Genomic DNA, 6376 nt, shown 5'->3' with positions numbered 1-6376 from the left:
AGCATATTGTGTAAAGTGTCAGGCACAAAGAGTTCATATGTTCTTTGTGGCGAGTTGGGAGCTGAGTGCTGGCTGCCAACTGTAGTTACGGTATGTCCTGTCACGGCTTCCAGACCAAGGCTTTTTCTGGATTTCTTACAGTGTATTGGGTTACCCTATTCAAAAGACACGGGCAAATAATGGAATCTGGTGAGAGAAAAGATGAAGGCGATTTGGGGAGGCGCTTGGAACTGGGCCTTTACCAAAACCTACCTGCTCTTCTTTTGGGGTTGAAAGCCAGAGGGTTGAGGTGCTGGGCCTTCACTACAATTCTCTTGGGACATCCGTGGAGAGCATTTTCAAGAGGGAAACAGCATGTAGGGCAAAGACTAGCTTTGATCGGTCACAGGGCTTAAGAATTGTTATGAGGTTAACTGACATTTTCCCATTTCTGACGTATCTGGGAACTTCTCTGCCCGGTGGAATGTGGCCTTGGTGTCTCCTGGAGGCTGCTGGAATTTTTGAAGGAAGCGCCAGTTACTCACTCTTGGTTTCTTCAAGTTGGGAACCATTTGGAAGACAGACGAGGCCATCAGGGCTGAAAGCAGCAGCTTTATGGGCATTAAGGCGAGCCTGGAGAACGTGGGTGGCACGCACCATCCCCCGTGGGCTTAACAAGCAAAGAGAGGGGAATGGGCACAACCTGCTACCAGGCAAGTTCCCAGCAAAACTGCCAAAGGGAGCACAGGCCACCTGTGTGCAAGTGAACCTCTTTCCAGCTTTCTCAGTCAAGTCAGCAGCCTCTCCTTCGGGGCGGGGTGCAAATGAGCACGGGGCAGAAACACAGAATTATATACTCTGACAGGAGGGAAATTTGCATTTTGTGAACCAAAGCCCTCTACTCCCCAGTGTTTTTATTTGTTTACTGGTTTGTTCGTGGGCCTGTTTGGGTAGTAATGAAAGGAGAGGATGAAGAAGCCTCTTTTGCCTTTGGGGGCAAGGGACATTTTCCAATCCAGTTTTCTCAGTAGGAAAGCTGACCCTTTGCCTGACGCCCATATTTCTGCTCTCACATCTCAAAGTAGAAAGCAATGTCATTAATATGCTCAACAGCTCAGACTTCTCCAGATATCAACTGGACAGTTTCCCAGTGGCCCATGAGAGCAAGTCTACAGAGTAAGGGTTGAATCGATTAATGAGAAAATTCTATTTTGGAACTAGTGGCGCTTCAGGTCTGGTTCAGCTCGAACCAGTTTCCCTCAGGACAAAACAATGAAAAGGGATCTATTCTAAACTCTGGTTTAGGAGGAGAAAAACAATTGCTTGTTTTTGACCTGTTCATACAATGGATTTCTCATTTGCATTTTCCATGAAAATCTGAATCCAAACCACAAATCCACTTTGCTGGATTCTCTTAAAGGAGACTGTTTTCCTTATTATTTACATATAAAAGGAAAGCATGCGCTTCCTAGGACCTCATAATTATAATTGTAGAGCATCCCTCCTTCTTTCTCACACCTTCCCAAAGTAGGGTTCTTTTTTTAAAAAAAAATATTTATTTCAGAGAGAGAGAGAGAGCTCGCGCACAAGCAGGGGGAGGGAGAAGCAGACTCCCAGCTGAGCAGAGAGACCAACAACGCGGGGCTCGATCCCAGGACCCTGGAATCATGACCTGAACCAAAGGCAGAGACGCAACCGACTGAGCCACCCCAGCGCCCCCCCAAAGTAGGGTTCTGTCATAAGATGCCACTTTTCGTATTTGTTCCTTCAAAGAGGCTCAAAGCACTTACAGACAGCTCCTCAATTTGTGCAATATTCCTGTGACATATGAATGAGAGGAAGAATAAAGTTGAAATTAAAACGAGGTGTGCAAACAGTGGATGGTGCCCAAGTTACCCAGTGAAGCCGTGCCGAGGTGGGACAGCCGCCAGGTCACTGAGCGATGAGCACGAGCCCCCCCCCCCCCCATGCTTTCTGCATTCACCCAAAGCACGTGGCTCTGTGATTTTGATCTGTCTCACAGTCGCTATGATGGAATTCCTCCTGCCTGTGCCTGTTGCCTTCATCAGACTGACCACGAGCCCTGAAAGGCAGGGAACCGGTTGTTCTTATTTCCCCCAGCACAACATTAGATTGGCTAGAAATGTTTGTCTGTGTTCACGGGATGAAGGAATCACATTCACAAAGGTGCAAGTTATTGGACAGAGGGTTCATCAGCTCTGGGAGGGTAAACCTGAGATTCTTGCCTTTTTTTTTTTAAAGGTGGGAAAGGGAGAAAAGTGTTTTCAATTTTTCATTTTTTGTCATTTTCTAAATACCTTTGATATGGCAATCCTGCATTTTCTGCTTATTTCCAGTGCCCCCTCCCCCAGAGGTACCAGATAAGCACGCTGTTGGGGAGGGGGAGGCAATTATATATAAACGGAAATGGATTCAACTGCCACTTCCTGGGGCAACATTCTGAATAGCTCGAACATTCAGCTTCTTGTCTGAAACTTCATTAAGTTTGTTGGGGTGATTAAATAAGATGACATGATGCACGTGCACCCCCCCAAATCACTCATGAATGTTCCCTTCATCTGCTCCTTTTCCCTTCTTTGAATATTCAAATTATCAGTGTTTACTCCAATTGTAGTCACGCTTGGATGGATCCATCCGAAGGTAGCATTTCTGATTTTTTTTGTTGGTTTTGCAGGGGGAGGTTTTTATTTAAAGTGGCATTGCTTTCCTACAAAATCATGCAGCGTGCCAGTGACCCAAGGGTTGAATCTACAAATGCAAAATATTTATTTTGGAACAGTGGTGGTTAAGTATGACTTGACTTTAGACTGTCTTCTATGAGAGCCCTTGTACTACTAATGTTGCCATCATTATTGGCAAAAAACAGGAATCACCTCATCTATGGGCATGCGCCATCAGAGGCAGTATTATTCTTTTCCATCCTAGAGAAATATTTTAATAGTGGTAAAGGACAGGATGGCATAAGGTCTTTTGTTCTCTTCAATTTACACATTAACAAAGATTTGAGAATCGCTGTTTTATGGCAATGAATACATACTTTTGGTCAGAGCTAGCAAATATGAAGAACCAAGTACTCGAGTTTGTGTGATAAGAAAGCAAACTGACTAAATTCTTTCCCCTGGGCAATGTCCTCTTTGGGTAAGGAAGGTATGAGCAGTTCTAAAAGAAGGGTGGGGGTGGTGATTGCTCTTTTTAGAATGGACATAAAAATAAGGCAACTTTCTAACCTCTGTGGCTGGTGGGGGTTGGGTGCTCTTTCCATCCAGCAGAAATAGAAAACAGAAGATATTTCTTACAGTTTATTCCTAGCTCTAGACAAAAGTCGCTATGTCAAGAGAATTGATAATATGACCCAAAGTATTTCTTCCTCTTACTTTAAATTTCTGGGCATGCATGACAGGAAAAAAAAATTAATCTGTATTTCCATTTTTTAAGTGCCTTTGGTTTAATGCAGTTAATTCCTCCATTTTGGGGAAACCATAATATCCCCATGTTGTGCCGGCGACTCCACATTCCCCTCCTAAAGGTCATCTGGGGCTCGGGGGAGGCCAAGCACAAACTCTGGATGCAGAGATGTGCTGGATTTCCTTTTCCCGCTAAATGGAACTGCTCTCCTAGAAATAGGAAATGTCTGACTTCTTTTTTCTTCCTTAATAACAGAGAGGCTTGGGTTACATTTGAACACGTGCCTGTCTCCTCCTGAGCCGGTGTTACACCTGCTTGCTCCTTATTTCTCTCCTCAGGTTGCATAATTAATTCTCTTTTTTTTTTTATGCAGGGAAATTATTATATTTTTGTATTCTAAAGCCCCATTTCAAATAAGAGATGCTAATGGTGCTCAGAATTGCCTAAGCTGAGCTCTCATGCACTTTCCCACAAGCTGTAGAAAATGCATATATAAAAGAGGTTTCTTGGCTAGAGGGAATATTTGAATAATCATGACCAAGTCATTACACCGGGTGCCATTAAAATAAACTCTGTTAGGCATTATTTAATATTTTTAGATAAAAAAAGGAACTAATATATTAATACAACATGTTTAGAAACTGGTAGATTATGTTTTAAAACCTCACATATTTTTATGACATCATAGATCAAACGTTTCGGTTTTGTTTCATCATCAAACCGTAAGATTTTTTACAAAGAGAACCTGAAATGAAATTAGTTACCTGCAAATACAGGTTGCAATTGATTGTTGGAACACCATTTTTTTCTAAGCCTTCAGCTAAAGGCTCAGAAAGTTATAGAAGGAATTCTTTCCGCACGAATTTTTGGTTGAATTGTCTTTCACTTAGTATCACAGCTTGCTGCCCACAGCCTGCTGCACCATCCACTGGCTTTTAAACGTACAACATTCTATCATGGAGACGTAATTATTTCTGATTTCATTAAATCTCAAAGCTAGTGTGTTCCAGTCAAAATAGATTTTAAATTAACACTTAAAGAAAAAGAGATTGCAAAACATAAACATCTTCCATAAATCCTTCAAGGGCAGAGAGTTGGTCTCTTACTGTGTTACCTTCTGCAGACACTCAGTAAGTGTTTTTTTAAAAAAATGGAAACAAAGAACATCATAGCTCCTGATTCCATGATGCTAAAATCTAAGGAATTCATATTTTTAAAAGAACAGCCTTAAGCCACACGCTTCTGCTTTTCATTTGGCCGAATGGGAGAAATAGGGCAGGTTCCTTTAACGACACAAATAGTGAGTTGTCTTCTTCTGATTGAACGGAACGATACGTCTAAGGGACAAATGCCGGATTTTATCAGAAAACTCATTTGCACTATTAAGATAAATGTTCACCTAACAGACGTTCTTGTTTTTAAGTTAATAATGATCATTTTGAATTTCAGTATTGCACTTCCGATTTATAAAATTCCCCTTCAGAGAGCAACCAGACACCTAGAACGTGGACAGTAGACACGCAATGAAAAAAGGACTAGACCAAGCACCCTACACGAAAAGACAAGAGGTCTGGGTTTAATCTTGGCTCATGCTTTTCTTTTTGTCTGAACATGTTTCATGTTAGTCCCCCTTCCACACACACCCAGTCACCGAAGTCATAGACAATGAGAAGGCCGTCGGTAGTTTCACAGGGATTACTAACTCGTTTATTTTTCTGTGATGCTGGTTGTACATACCGAGTTGAGTGATGAATGTGAAATTGCCAAAAAGCACAAGAACCTTGGCAAATATTCACAGAGTAGAGCACGACGCTTAAATACAACTAAATGATTTAATGACAAGTAGGGAATTACTGTAAAATATAATGCGGGAGAAAGGCAGCAAACAGCACCTGCTGGCTAGACTAAGAAATCCAAAATGGATTCCAGGAAGAGAGTACAATGCCCAGCTGCTGCGGTAGTTGCCTGTTCCCCCTATACTGTTATTACTGTTCAACAGTCCTGAAATCTGAATGACAGTGGCCTGAGCCCTTTCAAACAACAGAAAGAAGGTCAATTTTTGTAATGAGGAAATGGAAGTGGTGGTGCCGAAGATCACTGACCCTTACAGTTTCTTGCGCGATGAAGGAGCAGTGAAGTGCACCAGGAAATTATGGTGTAGGGAAACAGTGACACCGCCGTCATAAAACACAGAACCGAGGAACAAGTAGCAAATGCACTAAAATGTGCATAAATCAAATATACGCTATCAACCCAGGGTTTATTCCTCTTCTCAAACTGTGAGAAATTGGGCCAATACTTCTGCAAAGAAAGGAAATGGCAGAGGGCCAAAAATTAAGTTCGGGAGTCTGAAATGATACTTTTAACCAGGGATAATATTTTAAATATGTAGCAACTAGATGGTCTAGGTGCAGACCGATCGGAACACAGGCTGATCAAGGTGCTGGAGGTGAGGCCTGCTGCCCTGCCAGGGGCTAACTAGTGAATGCCCGGACCCTGGGTGGGTCTAGGGCTCCAGACAGAAGCAGAGGCAGCTCAGGCAAAGACGTGGGGTGGCAGCACTTGGGGCTGGGCCCGTGGTGGTTTACCGACTGGTGCAAATGATTTCACTATTTGAGCATCTCATATAGGTCACCAGCTCACCCACACAACTCTCAACCCTGCCTCAGTCTACTGCTGTGTGTATTCACACAGTATTCTGCGGGGTAAAGCGGGGAACAGTAGCTTGTTAGCAGGGCCAAATGAAAACTTGTCTCTGACACCTGCTGGCCCTTTCCTGTTTATGCCCTTTGTATTATGTTACCGGATCACCCTCCTATTCAGAACCCAGGAGTTCCTGCATGAGACACGGGATGTGCTCAATCACTAATGGAATCAGTGAGATCTATTTCACGGGAGAGTGATGATTAGCTGATGACTCCAAGCATCCTAGATTTCCCTTTTGGCAAGAAAGCAGAGCTGTAATTCTGAA

This window comes from Ursus arctos, unplaced genomic scaffold (genome assembly GCF_023065955.2).
Source record: "Ursus arctos isolate Adak ecotype North America unplaced genomic scaffold, UrsArc2.0 scaffold_3, whole genome shotgun sequence".
NCBI classification, from domain to species: domain Eukaryota; kingdom Metazoa; phylum Chordata; class Mammalia; order Carnivora; family Ursidae; genus Ursus; species Ursus arctos.
The sequence above is the reverse complement of the archived record's forward strand: the minus strand, read 5'-3'. Positions refer to the sequence as shown.